Source organism: Dasypus novemcinctus, chromosome 18, assembly GCF_030445035.2.
Source record: "Dasypus novemcinctus isolate mDasNov1 chromosome 18, mDasNov1.1.hap2, whole genome shotgun sequence".
NCBI classification, from domain to species: Eukaryota; Metazoa; Chordata; class Mammalia; order Cingulata; family Dasypodidae; genus Dasypus; species Dasypus novemcinctus.
This window is the reverse complement of record NC_080690.1, coordinates 16649644-16671254: the sequence shown is the minus strand read 5'-3', so window position 1 is coordinate 16671254 and position 21611 is coordinate 16649644. Positions and strand designations below refer to the sequence as shown.

The 21611-nt window shown below is 36.3% G+C and overlaps 1 protein-coding gene across 2 annotated transcripts in view; it reads left to right on the top strand.

The window, feature by feature from the left end:
* The first annotated feature begins 1548 nt into the window (after positions 1-1548).
* HYDIN (HYDIN axonemal central pair apparatus protein) overlaps positions 1549-21611 on the top strand; it is a 516844-nt gene continuing 496781 nt past the window's right edge. For both annotated transcript variants that reach the window (XM_071209089.1, XM_058279757.2), the window contains exon 1: positions 1549-1668. The gene's annotated coding sequence lies outside the window, so the exon portion shown is untranslated. The remainder of the gene's footprint in view (positions 1669-21611) is intronic.

The following is a 21611-nucleotide window of genomic DNA, read 5'->3' as shown; positions in this document are numbered from 1 at the left end:
GGGGCACAATGGTGAATAACAGGGACACAGTATCTTCAGGGACTTACAGACAGGAAAAAGTAACAAGAGCTTTGAAGGAAATAGGTGCTATGCTATGGTGTGACTGCGGGCAGAAGGGCAGGAGGGAAGGGCTGAGAAATAATAAGTCTCCTGAGGAACTGGGGGAAGGGCAACCTGTTTTTCCACAGTCCTGCACGCTTTCCACGTTTCAGCTACATTGCCCCCTCAGATTCCCTAACACCCTAAATTCGTTTCTACCTGCTGTTTTCTATGCCTAGGTTGTTCTCTTTCTTGCTCTTCTATAGCTGGTGACTTCTTGGGTGTCAGCTCAAATGGTATCTCCTCAAGGAGGCTGTAGCAGTTTGAGATTATTGATGAATTCCAAAAAGAAGTATTGGATTATGTTTGTAAACTGATTTTTTCCTCTGGGCATATTAGATTATATTGGATTCTGAGGTTTACCTGATTAAGTAATTACTGATTAATCAGATAAACCTCTTGTGCAGGTAGGCCAGTAGGGCATAAAAGACATGGCAAAGGACAGAGTTGGGGGGTTCTTAATGTTGGAGTTTGATGCTGAAGCTAGAACCCTGGGAAGAAAGGAACCCTGAGCCCAGAGAGAAGACCTGGGAAGAGAGGAACCCAGGAAGCCTGAACCCTGTCAGACGTCGGCAGCCAGCTTGCTCCAAAGTGAGGAAATAGACTTCGGTGAGGGAAGTAACTTATGCTTTATGGCCTGGTATCTGTAAGCTCCTACCCCAAATAAATAGCCTTTATAAAAACCAGCCGATTTCTGGTATTTTGCATCAGCACCCTTTTGGCTGACTAATACAGAGGGCTTCCCTGACCACCTACCTACCTACCTCCCAGGCTCATCACCTCAATCCCTCCCATCATATCACCGTGTTTTGTTCATTCTCACAACTCAAAATGATCTTTATTCATCTGTTGCCTCCCACACCAGAAGAAAAGCAGGGACACTGTTTTGACGATGGCGCTCTTTCAGTGCCTAGTAAGCATCTTGTGATAAACATATGGCCCATAGTTAGTGATAAATATCTATTGAATAAGTGAATTAATGAAGTTTAATAGTTTTTGACAGATGTCTCAGGGCATGATTTGAAAAGACTCATAGTCTAGGTGAAGTCTGGAAGGAAGAGCACTTTTTTTGCAGTCTCTGAGAAGGAAGATGGGGTTAATGTATATGGAAGTTCTAGTTCCTTTGAAAAATCTACACCTATGGACCGTCTTATTGGATAAAGGGGACATAAATTTTTGCTTATAACTTAGGGTGTTCATGGACCACATGAAGAGATGAAAGGACCCCAGGTAAAAATTCCTATGGAAATGGGAATCCCCGCAGCCACACAGGAAGGCAGGTGTTAAATGAAATAAGCCCTTAAAGACCTAGGACACCTGCCTGGTTGAAGGGTGCACTAGGGAAGGAGGGAGGCCCGAAGAATTCCTGAAAACCAACTTTTTTCCTAAGTACCGCCGCTGGGCGGTTGCTGTGGACGCTTTCCTTCTCCAATCATCGCGCGGCTTGTTAGGCTGCGCGCGCCTCGTGGTTGCTGTGGCAACGGATGGCAACAGCTCTGAGACCCGGGAAGCTACAAAGGAGTACTGGCGGCTTGGAGCTGGGGAGCGACCCCTTTAGCTGCGGCGTCGGTGAGTAGGACGCCGGCTATGGGCTAGGAATGGGACGTGGAGTTGACGGGGAACCCCAGGTGGACCGGTCGGGGATCCTCGCGGAGGTCGTGAGGGTCGAAGTGCGAGAGTCCTGGGGACTGGCTTGGGGTCGCCTCCTCGCGTGTACGCCCCTCATCTCGGGAGGAACTCCAAGGGACTCCCCAGGCTTTCCAGATCTCTCCCCCATCTCCCCGGACCCCCTTCTCCCACCCGCCTTAAAGTAGTGGGACTTGGATTTCCGTTTGTGGAATTCCACGACCGGAGAGATTGCTATCCCGAAGGACATAAGACCTCAGCATTCATCTTGGTTTTAACTTCAAATTTGTTAGCCTTGAGGCCTTGAGGAAATAATTTTCCTTATTTCTTCCTAGGAAAATGGGGAGCCACGCTCCTCGTCCTCCCTCGCTCCACCCTCCCGCTCCAGTCCCCGCTTCCTTCGCAGGGTGATTGTGAAGAGAAAATATATGACCAATACATTATATATATATATTTAACCACGTGGTCTCATTTCATCCTCATAACGGTTCTGTGAAGTGACTGTAACTAGTAACCTGTCTTTACAGTTGAGCAATCTGGGCTGAGAAAGTGCCCCTGACGAGGGCCCGTGAGTGACGGTGGGGACTAGACCAGCTTTGTTTGACGCTCACCGCCGCCGCCACGCCCCTGCTACCTCTCCCGTGTGTGCTCACTCGTTCACCTCGGCTTTCGGGCTCACGGTCTCTACTTGGTCTTGTCTATTGCATTTCAGAATCTTTTAAATGTATGTAGTTTACTTCTCTCTTTCTTTACTCCTTAGAGTGATCGAGGTCCTCCTTAATGTCTTGTACTAACGTGTTCTCTAAGAAAAATACACTGAGAATCTGTGCCCTTGATGAGCTCATTCACGAAGTTACGTCTTACTCCATGCCTGAGGTCAAAGTTAAGCACCGTCAAAAACGCTCCCGCTGAAATCCCTTAAATCGTCCGCCAGCATTCCAATTCAGAAACTGAACCACTGATATGGTTTAATTTTGAGAATATCTACGCAAATTTCATAAAATTATAACTCATTAAGTTTTCCTGTTATTACCATATTCTTTGCTCCTCCCAGTTTTGCCAATGACCCTCATTTAATACTTCAATTTCTTCCTTGCGAGTGTTGAGGAGGCCATTACTATTGATGAAAATGACTGTGGGACCAGCATTTTCAAGACTACCATCTTATTCTCATTCTACAGCACAAGTCCACTGAGTTGGAATGCCAAAGACAATCACACAGATGAGTCAGAGTTATTTTTCTGTCCTTTGATTTAGCTAAGTGTATGTCTATATATATTTGAAATTCCCTCACTCCCATTGATGGGATCTTATTGTAGAGATTTACTTGTCCTGCATGCTCATCAACAATTGATATTATCAGTATTTAAAATTTTTTCTTTTGATGGAAAAACTGATTATCATTTCTTGAAATTTTCATTTTCTTGACTACTAGCGAGGTCTGTTTCTTGGATATGGATAATACTTTGCGAATTGCCTATTTTTATTTTTGTCCATTAAAAAAATTTGACTGGCCTTTTTTGTATTAATTTTTGGTAGTATTTTATATACTCTGGATTTTAATACATTATTTGTAGTGTTGAAATAAAATTTAAATTAATGTATTTCTCCCCAGGAGTTCTTAGTTATATTTTAAAGTCAGGTATATTGACATTTAATTTTCATAAAATAAAATTCACTCTTTTTAGGCGTATGGCTCTGTAAGTTTTGAAAAATACATAGAGGGGAGCAGATGTGGCTCAAGCTGTTGAGCCCCCACCTCCTACATGGGAGGTTCTGAGTTCAGTGTCTGCTGTCTCCTGAAAAAAATAAAAACAAGCAAAACAAAAGAAAAATCCAACTCAGGGAAGCCGACGTGGCTTCGTGGTTGAACACTGGCTTCCCACATATGAGGTCCTGGGTTTAATCCCCGGCCCCTATACAAAAAAAAAAAGAAAGAAAGAAAAAAGAAAAATATATATAGTCATGGAATCACCACTACAAAATGTAAAGAATAGTTCCATCAGTACAAAAAGTTCCCCTGTTCCCAGTTGGGCTCAAGTCCCTTCCCCCAGTGCCTGGCAAACTAAAGATCTGACTCCTGTCTCTACAGTTTTGTCCTTTATTCTTCAGAATATATTATAAATCGATTTATAAACTATATAGTCTTTTTTTGTCTGTCTTATTTAGCGAATTGCTTTTGAGATTTACCCATGTTGTTACATGTAACAGTAGTTCATTCTTTTTATTGGTGAATAATATTCATTTGAATGGACATACCACAAGTTAATGGACATTTGGGTTACTTCCAATTTTTGATGAGTATAAATAAATAAAGCTGCTATAAACATTCAGATACAAGTCTTTGTATAATATATGCTATCATTTATTTTGGATAAATACCTGGGATTGGGATTTCTGGGTTATATGGTAAGCGAATGTTTAATAAGAAACTGCAACACTGTTTTCTAAAGTGACTGTACTGTTTTGCATTCCCACCATCTGGTGACAGTTTTGTTAGCCGTTCTTGTAAGCATGTAGTGGTATCTCATTCTGGTTTTAACTAGCATTTCTATAATGACTCATGGTGTTTAACATCCTGTGCTTATTTGTCATTCATATCTCTTCTTTGATGAAGTTTTTGTTCATTTCTTTTGCCCATGTCTTATTCAGTTGTCTTCTTATTGAGTTGTAAGAGGTGTTTTGTTTTTTTTAAATCATATTTCTGGATACAAGTAAGATACTTGATTTGCAGATATTTTCTCCCAGTCTGTTGCTTGTCATTTCCTTAAAGTTGCCTTTTGAAGCCAAAATTATCAATTTTTCTTTTATGAATTTTCTTTTGGTGTGGTATCTAAAAGCTCTTTGCCTAACTAAATTTTTGCCTATGTTTTCTTCTAGAAATCTTATAGTTTTAGGTTTTACATTTAGGTCTAGGATGTATTTTGATTTAATTTTTGTATTTGGTGTCAGGCAAAGTATACTTTTCCCACCATAGTGATGCCCTGTTATCCCAGCCTCATTTGTTAGAAAGAATTACCTGGGCACCTTTGTCAAAAATAAATTTACATGTGATGTATGTTAAACTAGAAACGATTCTGTAAATCTGTAAGAGAATTTGGAGGTTGCTGAGATTTGTTTTGATTCTTGATATTAATGACTACATATTAGGAATTTGCAAACTGATACAAAACACTGTATCCAGCACAAACTCATTACTTATATGAAGATTATAAAAATATTAATCTCTATAATGCTCTTCTTTCACAAATCTTCCTTGAAGCAAAAAAAAAATCTGTTTCATTGGCTAAGTTTTTTCCAAGATTTCTTTGGAATATTTAAAAGATGTTTTTCTTTTGTTTTCTTTAACAACATAATGTGAAAAGCAGAGTCTTATGATCACATGGTGTCTCCATACAACCTGTATTAAAATCACCATAAATATAAGGAAAGTGAAAATTTTGAAAAGATTCATTGGTCAATGATCCATAAAATCCCCAGTTAAAGAGAATAGTCATCCTTCTCTATAACAAAAAAAGATATGCAATTTTGCCATTCATTGCATTCAGAACATAAATAAGTGATTTCTTAGAGGATCTTGATTTCAATGCAGTTAAAAACATCCATAACTATTTCTGGGCTATTTATGGAGGCAAACCTGAGAAATTCACTTTGCTTGACTTGTACAAGTATATTTTAGGATCTCTTAAAGCAAACTGATGAGGTTTCAAAAAAAGATCTGGGGATTTGGAGAACTGACTAACATTCAAGAATCTTAGAATTTGATCATTGACTTCAGCAAATATTAAGGTGATTTTCTGAGATGAAGAATTTGGGGCAACTGGCTAATATTGTAAAAAAAAAAATAGAAAAATGAAATGGAAATAGGCTAAAATATTTTGAAACTTTTAAGAGAAAATTAATTCCAAATCTTTTCCGAAAGTGATAATGCAGTATAAAATTTTTAAATATTGAAAAATAAGGTAAAAAACATGGAAAAAGTGATGTTACCAATATATTTCTTACCTACCCATATATTAAAAAATGCTATCTTAATTGTCAAATAAATAAATAAATAAATTTACCAGATTTGTTTGGATCTGGATTCTCTGGAACAGAATACATAGTCCAAAATAATATGAGTGATATAATTTTTTTTTCTCAAACGAACTGCCAATCATTCAAAAAAAATATACAATACCTTGATTTCTATAATTTTATTTTGAATCTTGAGATTAGGTAGTTTGAGCCCTACTTTGTTTTTTTTTTTTCCAAAATTGATTTTGCTATTCTGGTTCCTTTAATATAAATTTTGAAATCAGGCATTTGAAACCTGGGATTTTATTGGGATTGTGTTGTATCTATAGATCAGTTTGGGGAGAACTGACACCTTAACAATATTGAGACTTCTAATTTATAAGCATATGTCTCCTTTATTTATGTATTTTTAATTTCTCTCAGCAATGTTTTGTAGTTTTCAGCACACACATTTTGCACATATTTTATTTACTTTATTTTTTATTTTTTAGGAGGTACTAGGGGATTGAACCTGGGACCACATATATGGGAAGCAGGTACTCAACCACCTGAGCTACACATGCCCCCTAGTATTTCATGGTTTTTGATGCTAGTATATGTGGTACTGTTTTTAAAATTTCAATTTCCTTTTGTTAATTGCTAGTATTTTATATAAAAATGCAATTTGTTTTTGTATATTGAACTTATACGTTGCTGCCTTGCTAAACTCACTTCATCAGTTTTGTAGTTAAAATTTAAAAAAAATATATTCTTTGGACTTCTCTATGTAGAAAACCATGCCTGAAAATAAAGTTTCAGATTTTTCTTTTCTAGTCTGTAGGCTTTTTATTTCTTTTTCCTGCCTTTTTGTACTAGCTAAGATCTTCAGTAATATAAAACTGATGTGAGTGACTATCCTTGCCTTGCTCCCAAACTTAGGGTGAAAGCATTCAGTCTTTCACTCTTAAGTATGATGTTAGCTGTAGGTTTTTCATAGATGCTGTTTATCAGGTTAATGAAGCTCCCTTCTATTACTAGTTTTCTGAGAGATACTATCACGAATGGATGTTGGATTTTTCAAATTCTTTTTCTGCATTTAAAAGATGGTCATATGGTTTTCCTTTTTCAGTGTATTGATATGATGGATTACAATGATTAGATTTTGAATGTCAACCCATCATGCATTCCTTTAAGAAACCCCACTTATTATGATATATTTTCTGTGTTATATATTGCTAGATTCAATTTACTAATGTTTTGATCAGGAATTTTGCAAGTATATTCATGAGGGTTATTGGTCTGTGATTTTCTTTTCTAGTAATGTAATTTTCTGGTTTTGGTGTCAGGGTAATTGTGGCCTCGTAAATGTTTTGGGAAGTGTTCCCCTCCCTTCTATTTTCTGAAAGAGTATGTGTAATATTTGTGTTATTGATTCCTTAAATGTTTGATGTTCATAGTTTTTAAATTTTGTTTACACTAAAAAGGAAGTTTTAGATTCAGTGTAGTTAAGTAGCAATCTTTCTTTTGGGTGTTGCTTCTTATTAAAGAATCTCTTCCCTATACTGAAGTTATAAATGTATTTTATTTTCTAGTACTTTCAAAAACAACTAGGTATTTAAGCCATCTTGAATTAGTTTTTTGAAAAACTTGAGTGATATAATTTTATTTATTGTCCTTAAATGTACTCAGTCATTCCAACAAGTTTTTAAAAAATTTAATACATGGATGCTAAACAGGTAACCCTCTTTATTATATTTTGATATGATTTTCTCGGCATTTTACTCTCCACCACCTCCTAACCCTCTCCTGTGTTCGTATGCTACCCCTCCCTCCCCCCACTTTTGGGCAACGTTACCCAACCGTCCCTCCCCAGCCACCCTCAAACCCGTAAAGCCCCAACCAAAGGCAACCCCTTGCCCCCATTTTATCTCTTCTTTGTGTTCATACTTACCACCATCTCGTCTTAAGTTCCACCCCTGCAGACATCGGCTCATATCCTTCCTCCACCCTCCGATTTCCTGTAAGCCTATCGTTCAGTCTCTTGCTATCTAGGACAGCTTGTTTATTTCATATCATTGAGGTCATGTAGTATTTGTCCTTCAATGTCTGGGTTGCTTCACTCAACATAAGGTTCTCAAGATTCATCCATGTTATCACATGTGTTTGTAGTGTGTTTGTTCTTACAGCCGAGTAGTATTCCATTGTGTGTATATACCACATTTTATTGATCCACTCATCTGTTGATGGGCATTTGGGTTGATTCCAACTTTTGGCAATAGTGAACAATGCTGCTATGAACATTGGCGCCTCAGGGGTGATCACCGGACATCGTGGATCCTCACAGGGCCCACTGGATGGAATGGAGGAGAGTATGGGCCATGATGTGGACCATTGTCTATGAGGTGCAGAGGTGCCCAAAGATGTACTTACCAAATCCAATGGATGTGTCATGATGATGGGAACGAGTGTTGTTGGGGGGGGAGAGGGGGGGTGGGGGGGTGGGGTTGAATGGGACCTCACATATATATTTTTAATGTAATATTATTACAAAGTCAATAAAAATAAAAAAAAAATTTAATACACTACTTTGACATGCCAGTTTCAACATTTATTCAATTTTCACATGTAGATGTATCAATTTTTGTTTCTCCATTTCATTCTTTCATATTCATTTACTCTAGTTACAGTATAACCCTTTAAAATTAAGCTTTTTGATATATTTTGATATACTGTAGAGTAGATATATCCTCTTAAAATTGTTGTTTTCAAAAATTCCTTGACTAGTTTTGTCCATTTTCTTTTCCAGATGAATTTAAAATCAGGTTTTCCCATTACAAAAAATAAAAGAACAGGTTTGGATTTTGAATGGAATTCATATGAATAGATTTTGGACTTTATCAAATGCCTTTTCAGCATTTATTGAAATGATCATATTATTTTTCTTCTTTATTCTTTTTATACAGAAGATTATATTCATTTATTTTGGATATGAAACCTATCTTGCATTCCAGGGGTAGACCTACTTTATTGTATTTTTTCCTTTCTCTAAACTTGGTTTCCTAATAAATTTGTCTAAGATTATTAACTCTTTTCATGATAGTTTGTCCTGTAATTTCCCTTATGTTTTTGTCACCTTTGAGTTTAAAGTATATGTTGGCTATGGAATATTGAGTTATGTACTTCCCTCAATGTGTGTTTTTAATCTTAACCCATTCCTGTGTGTTCAAACCCATCTGAAATAGAACCTTTTAAAGATGTTATTTTTAGTTAAGGCTGAATGAGGTTGGGCCTTAAACCTATTACTGGGGGTTTTATGATGAGAAAGCCAGTTAGAGGAATCAGGAAGCCAGAAGTGAACAGAGTTAGAGAAAGGAGAGGACATCACCGTGTGACGGGAAAACCACTGAACCCCGGGGATTACCAGCATCCACCCTACAACTCCACGGTGTTCAGGGAAACAGCATGACCTTGTGATGCCTGGAGTTTGGGCTTCTCCTAGCCTCAAGAGACAGTAAATTCCCATAGTTTAAGGCAACCCATTTCATGACATTTGTCACAGCAGCTAAGGATACTAAGACAGTGGCCTATATTGAGTTGAGAAGTATTCCATTTTTTAATATTTTCTGGAAAAATTTATTTAAGACAAAATATTTTTCTTAAATGTTTGATGGTATTTACAAATGAAGTCATCTGGGCCTGGAGGTTTTTTTTGTGGGAAAAATTTTTTAATTTGTGATTTTTTAAAAGCAGATATAGGATTCTCTGATTATCTTTTCTTGTTTCAGTTTTGGTAAGGTGTTTTTTCCTTGGAATTTGTCTATTTTAGCTAAAGTTTCAAAGTTATTTTCATAGAGTTGCTTATAATATTTGAATATATCATTAGAACAGCTTTTTTGAGGTATTTTTTTGTGTAGAAAATTGCACATTAAGTCTACAGTTTGATGAGTTTTGGCACATGTATATGCCTGTGAATCCATCAGCACAATTAAGATAATGTTTTCCTCTCCTCTATTGTTATCACCTATTGTACTCTATGCATTTAATATACTACAGTACATTGTCATTGTTCTTGACTTAGAGAATTAATTTTTATAGAGATTAAAAATGGCAAAAATGTATTTTGTATTTACCAATATATTTATTACTTTTTTAACATTTCACTCCTTTTAGCAGATTCAAATTTCCATTAGGTATCATTTTTCTTTTGGCTAGAGAATTTCCCTTATTATTGCATGGAATACAGGTCTGTTGACAATGAATTCTCTCAGGTTTTGTTTGTTGAAAAAATCATTATTTTAGTTTTGAAGCATATTTTCACTCTTTATAGAATTCTGTAGTAACGTTTTTTTCTTTCAGTATATTAAAGATGCCATTTTATTGTCTTATGGCTTGTGAGAATTCTGGTATTATCTTTGTTTTGTCTTGTATTGTGTCTTTTTTCCTCTGGCTACTGCCAAGATTTTAAAAATTCTTTAGTACTGGTTTTCAGTAATTTGATTCTGATGTGCCTTGATATGGTTTTGTTTATAGTTTATTTGGCTAATAATTTATTAAACATTTTGGAACTGTAGCTTAATATCAGAGATCAAGAAATGATGGCCCATGGGCCAAATCCAACTTGTGGCATATTTTTGCAGGGCCTATTAGATAAGAATGACTTATGTTTTTAAAGGGTTAAAAAAAAGACAAAAAAAAAAAAGAATTTGGAGCAGAGATTGTATGTGATATGAAAGATTAAACATTTACTGTTTGGATCTTTACATAGTTTGCTAACTCCTAGGTTTTATTTCTTCATATATTTTTAAAAATGTGCTCCCTACTCTCCTCTTCTGGGTTTCCAATTTCATGTATTCTAGAATATTTTATATTATTGGAACAAGTCACTGAGTATTCATTTTCCTTGCCCTTTTTTCTCTTGTTTCAGATAGTTTCTGTTGCAACGTCCTCAAGATATTGATTGTTTACAATGTCTAATCTGCTATTAATCCCATCCAGTGAAGTTTTTACATCATATATTATAATATCTAGCTCTAGACATTCTGTTTCAATCTTTTTATATCTTCCACTCCTCTCCTAATCTTGGTCATTTTTTCCACGTGAGTATATGGAGTATATGTTTTAATGTCTTTGCTAATTTCATTACCTCTGCCATTTCTGGGACTGTTTCTATTTATTGATATTTTTTCTAATTTATGAGTGTCATTTCCCTACTTCTTTGCATGTCTATTAATGTTTTATTGTATGTTGAACATTGTAAATTTTACATTGTTATATTTCTTTAAAAGAGCATCAGATTTTTTGGCAGTTGTTACTTGTAGATTATTTGATCATTTAAAAATTTGTTTTAAAACTATCTCAGGAGGGTTTATACAGTAGTCTCTATTTTAGGGCTAATTTAGCCTCATTTCTAAGGTGTGGCCCCTCTCAAATCTCTTCTGAAATGCTACATGCGTTAATGAAGTCTCTTTACCTTGGCTAGAGGGAATTCAAACGATTCCTGACTCTGTGTGAGTTCTGTGAATGGTGCCTCTTACAGCTCTCCAGTTCTTGTTTTTGCTTCAGGAGTCGTTCTTCCCTGGCTTTGTGGTGTTTCAGCTATGCCCACGCTGACTGGTATTCAGCCAGAGACCCACCGGGACCCTCTGCAGATTTCTGGAGCACTTTCTTAGTGTGGCTCCATCCTCCTGGATATCCTGCCCTGAAAATTCTAGTTCCTTTGGTCTCCCTGAACTATGACCTCTGTCTCCTCTACTCAGAGTTTACTTTGGGCTTCCCTTATTTTGTGCCACATTCCGGGTATTAACTCCAGGCAGAAAACGTAGAGAATGTAGAGATCACTTTGCTTCCCTTTTCTCAGGCATTAAAGCCTTGTGTTGTTTTTTGTTCAGTGTCTGAAATTAGTGGTTTTCTGTATTTTGTCCGGTTTTCTAATTATTTACAGAATATATTACTTAAGCTAGAAACAGAGGTCCTCTATTATCTTAATGTAATAAAAATGATCAGTCTTTTCCTTTAGGGTTAGTGCTTTATGTCTTTTTAAAAAATCCTTTCAGACCTCCAAAGTTATGAAGATATTCTAAAAATATTATTGTTTTATCATCCATACTAAGATATTTAATCACCTTGAATTTTTATTTATGGTGTAAAATGGTAGTGGACTCTTGATTATGGATCCCTAGTTGTTCAACATTATTTATTTAAATGTCCATATATCCTCTTTCTCTAGGACTCTTCACCTGCTGTTACTATCATAAATCAAGTGTCTCTTAATCTATAGATGTTTCATGAATTCCAATTTTTAATTTTAAAAACCAAGTAGTAAATATATAATGTTTATTGTTTTAGTGCAGTGAGTGTTTATTTAGTCTACTCATTTATTTACTACTTTCCTTCATCTTCAATTCTTTTGCATCTCATCCTTTTCATCTGGGTTTGTACTTCTTCTACCTGAAGTACATCTTTAGAAATCTTTTAGTGAAAGTGTGCTAATTGTGCTCTCCCTCTTTCCCTCTCTCTGAAAATTTAATTTCTCCTCATTTCCGAAAGATAATTTTACTGCTTAAATTTTTTGGCCCCAGCACATTGTAGATTTCTTTTTGCTTCCATTGTTGTCTTTGAGAAGTTAGCTCAACTAGTTTAACTAGTTTAACTCTTGCTACTTTGAAAATGATCTTTTCTTTTCTCTAGAGCTCTCTAAGGCTTTTTTTGGCTTTGGTATTTATTCTACCAGTCTTACTATGAAGTGTCTAGATGTGCATTTCTGTTTATATAGCTTGCTTCGTAGTTACAGGTTTTCTTGAATCTGTATATTATTTTTCTTCATCAGATCAGGAAAATTTGCATCCATTATCTCTCCAATGTAAGCACTTAATGCTATACCTTTCCCTCTAAGGAGTGTTTTAGTTTACCCCACAAATTTTGACATATTTTTATATTCCTTCAATTCAATGTATTTTCAAATTCCCTTGTAACTCCTGATTTTACCATTGAGTTGTTTAGAAGTGCACTAATTTCCAAATATTTATGGATTTTCCAGATACATTTTTCTTTTGATTTCCAGTTTAATTTCATTATGGTCAGCAAAGATACTTTGTATGATTTCAATTCTTTTAAAATTTGTTAGGGTTTATTTGATGGCTCAGGATTTTGTATATTTTGGTGAATGTCCCATGGACATTTAAAAGAATATGTATTCTGCAATTGTTGGGCTGTTCCTTTTCCTTTGTTTTATCAGTTTTTGAGAGAAGTGCAGACAATTTCACAACTTTGTGTGTTTATTTCCCTTTTTAATTTGGCCAATTTCTTCTTCATACATTTTAAAGCTAGATAATTAGTGCATAAAAATTTAGAATTGTTATGTTTCCCTATGAATTGACCCTTTTTATCATTCTGAAAAGTCCATCTGAATCTCTAGTAATATTTCTTGCCTTTTGTTCTACTTTCTTACTACAACTATAGCCGTACCAGCTTTCTTATGCTAAATGTTTACATGGTATATATCATTTTCCATCCTTATATTTTCAAACAGTCTGTATCCTTGTATTTAAAGTATATCTTTTAAACAATGTATAACTGAATTTTGTTTTCATCCAGCTTGACAACCTTTATATTTTAAATTGAGTGCTTATTTAATTTAATGTAATTACTGATGTAAGTGGGCTTAAGATTATATCTTGCATTTATTATTTTATTTTCCCATTATTCTTTCTCCTTTCCTGACTTCTTTTGGTTAAAGTATTTTCTGTAATTTCATTTTAACTCTTATGTTTTCTTTTTATGTATACCTTCTTGTATATTTTTAATTAGAAATTACAATATCCATCCAAGACTTGTTTCCTATATATTAGTACTTTTACCATTTTCTGAATAATGTAAGAATATTAAAACAGTTTATTTTTTTTATTTTTATTATTCATTTTTTAAAAATATTACATTAAAAAAATATGAGGTCCCATTCAACCCCACCGCCCCCACCCCACCACTCCCCCCACAGCAACACTCTCTCCCATCATCATGACACATCCACTGCATTTGTTAAGTACATCTCTGGGCATCGCTGCACCTCATGGTCAGTGGTCCACATCATAGCCCATACTCTCCCACGTTCCATCCAGTGGGCCCTGGGGGGATCTACAATGTCCCGTAATTGTCCGTGAAGCACCACCCAGGACAACTCCAAGTCCAAAAACGCCTCCACATCTCATCTCTTCCTCCCATTCCCCGCACCCAGCAGCCACCATGGCCACTTTTCCCTGTGGACCTTGGATTGGTTGTATCCATTGCACATCTATGTCAAGAGGGGGCTTAGATTCCACATGGATACTGGATGCAATCCTCTTGCTTTCAGTTGTAGGCACTCTAGGCTCCATGGTGTGGTGGTTGACATTCTTCAACTCCATGTTAGCTGAGTGGGGTAAGTCCAATAAATCAGAGTGTAGGAGTTGAAGTCTGTTGAGGTTCAGGGCGTGGCTATCATATTGTCAGTCCAGAGATTCAAATCCCCTAGATAAATCTTAAAACCCAGCACCAACGACAATTCCAGTAAAGTAGCATGGATGTCTTGTGAAAAGAGATCCCATCTGAGTCCAGTTCCATCACGCAGAAACACCAGCTCCAAAGAAGGGCCAACTGACATGGCAGTGAACCCCATCTGTCATGACCATAGAATCTGTGTGTCTTTTTAGCCCTCAAAAGAACCAATACCTGGGGTTGTATCTACTTAATCTGTCTCTGAGACTCTGCTCAGGTGTGCATAAGGGCAATCCTTCTGACAACCTCCAGACTCTTTTTTAGAGACTCATAGCCATATAAACTCATTTCTCCTTTCCATTTCCCCCTTACATTATGTCAAACAGCATTTTAAACTCCTGTTATTATATGTAGACAGGGATATTCTGCTGGTCCGCGTTGAACCTTTAATTCAAGGTCATTTTCTAGTTGCATCATCAGCTGGTATTTGGTCGTGATCCCTCGGTGCCAGGGAGGCTCATCCCCAGTTGTCATGTTCCACGCTGGGGGGAATGCATTGCATTTACATGCTGAGTTTGGCTTCGAGACTGGCCACATTTGAGTAACATGAAGTAACATGAAGGCTGTCAGGAGGAAACTAGGCACAGTGCTGTTCTAGGCCTTGTTCTTATTTCAGGAGTATAGGCTCACAAGCATAGTCATTAGTATCAGGGGCTCACTGTTGGACCCTCATTCCTTCCTGGTCCTTACCGTTGCACCTGGGGGACTGCCACTGCTCCCCTAGGGACCACGACAGAGCATCCCTGGCCAGGAACCCAGTATCCCCCCCCCCCAGCTGTTGTTTTTAATTGTTTCCACTACGAGTATATTCAAACATTACCATGCACCCTGGACATATGCCCTGTATAACTCCCTGTCAACCATATATCGCCTGTCAATAACTTCCCATACCAGTATTCCTCTGCTGCCATTGTTGAACCACTCTGTGATCCAAAACTTCCTGAAAAGTGAAGCCCAATATAATGTCAGGTTCCCTTACTAGTAAAATGGAATATAGCGATGAGTTTAAAGGTTAGATCTAGAATACATATTGATTTGGAAAAATTCTACATCCTATCTTTTTCTTTTCTTTTTTCCTAATTATTGAGCTTCTCTTCACAAGAGCCTTAGATCACAGTAATTCATATATACAATATACAGTACTCCCACACATCCACCATAAAACCTTTTCCCTTCCACAGTGATAATCTTATAACTTATTCATATCATATTTACTTAAACTGATATACAGACTCTGAGACAATAGCTTTCAAACAAGGTGACATCTGTGCTTACATTGTGGTCCATACTTTAGGATATACAGTTTTCTAAATTTTTAGTTATCCTATGCTTTACATTATGGTTTACATTATTAGTCTATAGTCCCCTATATGTTTTTGGTGTAATATTACATGTTTTATATCCATCCTTGTGTACTCTCGCGAAACTCCTCTCTTACCCCCACATTTACCTTAGTTCCATCCATTCAACATCCATTTTCCCCTCCCCTTGGGGCCCACAGCGACAAAACAGTTTAATTGCATTTGCATCTCATCTACCTTTTGTTCTATTGTCTTTTGTTTTATTTTTTTCATATGTTGAAAACCCCACGTGGAGGTTATTATTGCTTTAATCAGTCAATATTAATTTTTTGATACTCTTCATTCCTTCCTGCCATTTCATGTTTCAATCTAGGATCATTTTCCTTTAGCTTGAAGAACTTCTTTAGTATTTCTTTTAGTGTGGGTCTCCTGGCAACAAATTCTCTCAACTTTTGTTTGTTTGAGAAATAACTTTGCTTTCATGTTTGGGAGATGTTTTCACAATTATAGAAATCTATTGCCATTTTTTTTCTTTCAGGACTTTAAAGCTTTCATAGATTTGTTGAAAGTCAGCCATCAATGTTATTGAAAGAAATATGTTTTATCTCTGGGTACTTTTCAGATTTTATCTTTTGCTTTAGTTTTCAGCTGTACAACGATGTGACTAACTATTGTGTATTTGTCCCAGTCTTCCTTGTCTTTCTGAAATGACAATTACATGGGTTGTAGACCATTTGACTGTGTACTACATCTCTTGATGTATCTTTTTATTTTATTTACTTATTTTTTAAAGAACCTCAACCTCTTATTTATTTGTTTATTTATTTAATTATTCATTCCCCTGTTGTCTATTCTCTGTGTCCAAACTGATCCTGGGACCTTCCAGAATGGGAGAGAGGTCATCTTTCTCTTGCACTATCTCAGCTCCTCTGTTCTGTTATGTCTTCTTATTTTCTCTCTTCTATGTCTCTTGTTGCGTCATCTTGCTACACCAGCTCTCCCTGTGGGATGACCCTGAGTGGGGCCGCACTCCCCCAAGGGGGTGGCACTTCTATGTGGGCTGGCATTCCACATGGGCCAGCTCACCATGCAGGTCAGCTTGCCTTTTTTACCAGGAGGCCCTGGGCATCGTACCCTGGACCCTCCAAATAGTAGACAGGAGTCCAACTACTTGAACCACATCTGTTTCCCTAATGTATCCTTTTAAATCTCTGCTTTATTAAAACATTCTCTATTAACTTGTCTTTGAGTTTACTAATTCTGTCTTCTTCTGTATTTAGTCTATAGTTAAACCTTAATGTCAGATATTGTATTTTTCAGTTCTAGAATGTGAATTTGATTGTTTCAAAGTTTCCTTATCTAGTTGAAATTCTCCATGTTTTCATTCATTTATACATCTTATTCTGCATCATATTGAAAACAGTTATTTTAAGGACCTGCCTCCAACACCTAATCTGTGTGTCCCTTTTCCTTGATTACTAGTCATATTTTCTCCTGCTGCTTATCTTATTAGTTTTGATGGTAGCCAGATATTTTGTTTAAAAGACACAAATAAACTGACAAATATGCTCCCGAGGGGGTTTACCATCACCTATGTTAGGCAAATAGAGTGAGGAGCTACTGATTGAAATCCAGCCAGGAATTCAACTGGCTAATTGCTGAGTCACAGTTTTAGTTAGACTGAGTTCACTTCAGGTTTGTTCTTGATTTGGGGCATGACCCTCTTGGACTTTTGCTTATGTACTTGGCAGGTCTTTGTCTTACAATCCTTAAATACATCAAGAGATTCAATTCCTCCCTTCAGGGTTTTGAGCTAACTTTTTTAGCTTTCCACCCCATGCTGCTTCAAAAGCTGGCAAATATCTTGAGTTGGAGACTGGTTCCTTCTCTCTAACAGTACTTCATTTCCTTAATGGTTTAGCTTGATGGAGATTTCATTCTACTTTTCTGGCCCAGCTCCTTCATTGTTGCATGTCCCTACCAAGGCCTTTTATTGGGAGATTGCTGTGTTTTTCTCCTCAACCTTGAATGTTCTGCTTTTGAGGATTTTGAGATTAGTTTTTTTGGATGTTGAACTCCTCTCACATGTCGAGGAGGACACTTGTGCTGTGTTCGTTGCCGATTCTTTCCTTTATCTGACCTTGAATTCTAAGCACCAGGAGACTACGGGAAATTTCATTCTGACGTTTAAAGTCAACCCCAGAATTCCCATGCTACCTTAGTTCTCAGCAAATAACCCATAGGGAAATTTGGCTTCAGTTTTCTAGATACCTGTTTGTTATGCCAAAATTTACAACTGTCCAAAGTTCTGCTGGTTTCTCTTTCACCTTAAGAATCCCTCTGCCCGTGCCAAGCTCTATCTTCTAACTGTACCCAGAATTAGCAAATGCTCTCAGGGAAGAAAATGACCAGGTATTTCAATTCACAGAGGATGGACTATTCCCCTTTGAATTTTATTTTTAGTCCATATTTCTTCTATAGTGCTCCAATGTCCTTAAAAAATATGACTTTTGTAATTTATCTTTATTTTTCAGTTGTTGAGGAAGGTGTGAGGACCTGCTTTTATCAATTACATTCTACTTAGGGTTGGAGGTGCCATTCATTGAGTTTTAAATTTTAATCATTTTAATTTGGATTTCTAGAATTTCTTCTTGGTTGTCTTTCTACTATATGTTTTTGCTGGTTCTTGTTCATGATACGTTTTCCATTCTCTTAAAAGAAAATTATTTGAGTGTGGGTCACTTATCTATTGGAAAATTATTTGTGGAAATTTCTTTGAAGACTGAGATGAAGGTACACCTCTCCAGAGAGGATTTGCATTTACTTCTGCTAGGTACCTAGAGGCACTACCTGTCTAGGTTCACTTTAAAGTAAAATCATACCTTGAGAATTCTGGGGCTCATAGGAAATGTTAATATGGGCTGCAATACTATAAATCACTGGTTTGTGATTCTAACCTCTCAGGTATTTTTTTAAACTTTTATTTTATTTATTTTAATTTTTTATCTCCATTTTCTGTTTAGTGCCAGGGAAACTTCTTGCATTGGAATGTGGAGGTAGAATGGGTTCATATTCAGTTCAACCTTTCATTCCCAATCCCATTCCCCTGAGGTAACCACTCTTAATAACTTGTGTATTGCTTTAATTATTGAGAGTGTCAGAGTAAATATTATATGAAATTTCAATGTATTGTTTATATATGCATGTGACAAAAATGGAAAATTTCAGTTTTACCACATGCCAACTAAAGAATGTATACATTCAGACTAGAGAGTAGAATATATACATTCTACTAGAACGTATCTACCAGAAGATTAAGTATTTTATTTGTATGTAAGTGGGTATAATAATTTTATTGCATTTAGAGATGTGAAAAATAAATGGCTGTCTGAAAAGCTCTTCAAAAATTGGTACTTGTAAGGTGTTATTCTATTTTGCTTTTTGTACATGGGCCAAATTTAGAATTATTCTGGGGAAGGTACAACAATACTTCTTACTTTTGTGTTAGAATGATTCATGAAAGTACTGAGTGAAGTTATTATCCATTATTAATTAGTGATAGATTTTCACAGGCCTCAAGAATAGTTGTGAGAGTTTTTCTCCACTTTAGATGCAAAAAAAAATTTAGAACATGAAAATTCTCATAAAGTTGAACAGAATCCCACATAGCCTTTTGGTATTGAAACCACACTTTCATTGGTACATATTTGGGATCTGTGTAAGGTAGGCATGCTTGTGCAGACCTTCAAATTTTATGTCTATGTTCATCTTTTTGGGGACAATGTTTATAGCCTTTATCAGATTCTCAGTGGTACTCACATAGAGACCACTGATTAAGAACAAACACATTTCGGAAGGCAGTGGCGTGTAGTAAGCTCCGTCACAGTTGCCGTCACTAACAGTGAAGAAGCAGCCCTTTCCAGAGGGCGGCCTCATCCTCCAAGAGTGATTTTTTCCAAGATCTATTTCCTCCTTAACACTGCAGAGGCATTTAGCATGTGACTGCTCATCATATAAAATGTCTTAGTGAGGATGATCAGGGCTTGAAATAAGACCGAAAAACAGTTGTACAGCCATGGTTGGATTTCAGGTCAGGTAGAGCAGGATAAGGAGGAATCGACTCATTGCAGAATGTTTCTAATGCAATTTAATTTTCCCATTTCTTTGAGCACTTAAAAAGCTTTAGTTCTCTGATTTTTTCAGGAGTCATATTTATCCCCTCAGGTGGTCAGGAGGAAAAGAGGACTGAATTTTAATGTTCTGTGCTTGAATGAAGGACTTGCCAAAAAATGTATGATATTGTTAAAGTGGTGATCTTCATCTAAAAATGCATATTGAAAAGTCAAATTGGCTGACTTTAATGGAAAAAATTGGTGTGAAATGACTAAGAAAGAAATCTCTTGTAATTTCACTGTCAGTTCATAAATTTCCTGTATTGTATTTTTAAAATGGCATTTCCTTGCTTTAATAGGCTTTCTAAAAGGTTCTGAATGTAAGTTTGCCCAGTAACATTATGATATGTCTGCATCTGTGTCTGCTTTTATTTCTTTAAACATCTGCTGTGAGCCTAAGTTAAATAACTTTGCCTAATTCTATGTTCTCTACAACTATTTTGTTGATGCTTGTTTTTATTATAAACAATCCACCCAAATTTACAGCATTGGCTTTGAAAAATCCCTAATTAAAACAAATTTCAAGGTTAAGCTATTTTTATTCAAGCCTGAAAACAATCACCAATACTAGGGGCTTTTAAAATAATAACAGTGTGGTTAGCATATTTCAAAACTAACAAGGCAGAATCTTGTGTTTAGGAAGGAAAAAAATTTATTCTTGCAATACTTTGCAATGTTGCTGGCGATTAATTACAGGTACAGGTTTTACATGAAACATCAAAAGTTTTCATGGGAGATGGGAAAAAGGGGTCTTTATATATTTCATTTCTGTTATAATCCCTGTCACTTTTGGAGGAAATTAAGTTTTAATAAAAAGGAATAACAGGGAAGAATGCAATCTAAGAATACTAATTAATAAGCTTAGCCCTACCAGAATGAGATTCTGTAATAAATGGTAGGTTGTCACTTGGTAAATCATGAAATATTGCAGAGAGGGAAAAGGCAGCACATTCTTTCACAGTATGGTTTGGTACGTTAAAACTGTCAGGATAGGGAAGTTTTGCACTTGTTAATCATTTGTGTTTTTACATCGTGGTTTGTAATTACAATGAAACAGATGGTTTCTAAAAAGATAGTGTGTTCTTAGCAATTAAAACCATGGCAAGCAGCTCTTCCTCCTCCCCAACATACAATTAAACTGAATAGAATCACACAGCCCTGTGGATTCTTCCGAGGAAAGGTTCTATGTAGTTTCAAGTATTCTGTTCCCAGCCCTATCATCTTGACCCCCGCAAAACTGGGAGCTTTGCAGCTGGCAAAGCACTTACAAACATGGGTTTTTTGAAGTAGTTACTCCTCTGCTTTCTTACCAAATCCTCTTCTTGCCATACAGGAATTGATAGAATATGTTTTAAAATGAGATCTTTGAAACAACCTCTAACAACCACTGAATATGTTGTATCTAAGAAGGCTGTCTAAATTCAGGGCTGAGGAAAATAAATGTGTTTTTTTTTCTTATTCAGGAAAACTAATGTTGGCATGTTTACCTGTAAAAAGAAAGATAAATTTTCCCTTTTCATTTTATGTTTTTATCTAAAAAATATAGAATTTACTTTGCATCCTAGGGAAACCAAGTTCTTACTTATTTCCTTTGATTCCTGTTACACCAAATTAACTCCAGGAGGTTTTCAACAAGGACTCAGCACCTCAAGAAATATGTCACCAGTTGAAATAAGGTTTTGAAGCTAATGGTCCCATTCCTTAAACCAGATCTTAGCAGTGTTAATGGCTGTCCCCAGGAGAAGTGGAGCTTGAGCCCATGGTGGTATATTCACAGATTAAACCTTGGAAATAAGTGTTTTGTTTGCATGAGCATAAATAGGCCAGGGTACACTTTCAATGATTTTAGGTACAGGCTTTTGTGTCCACCAGTAAGCAGTTATTTGCT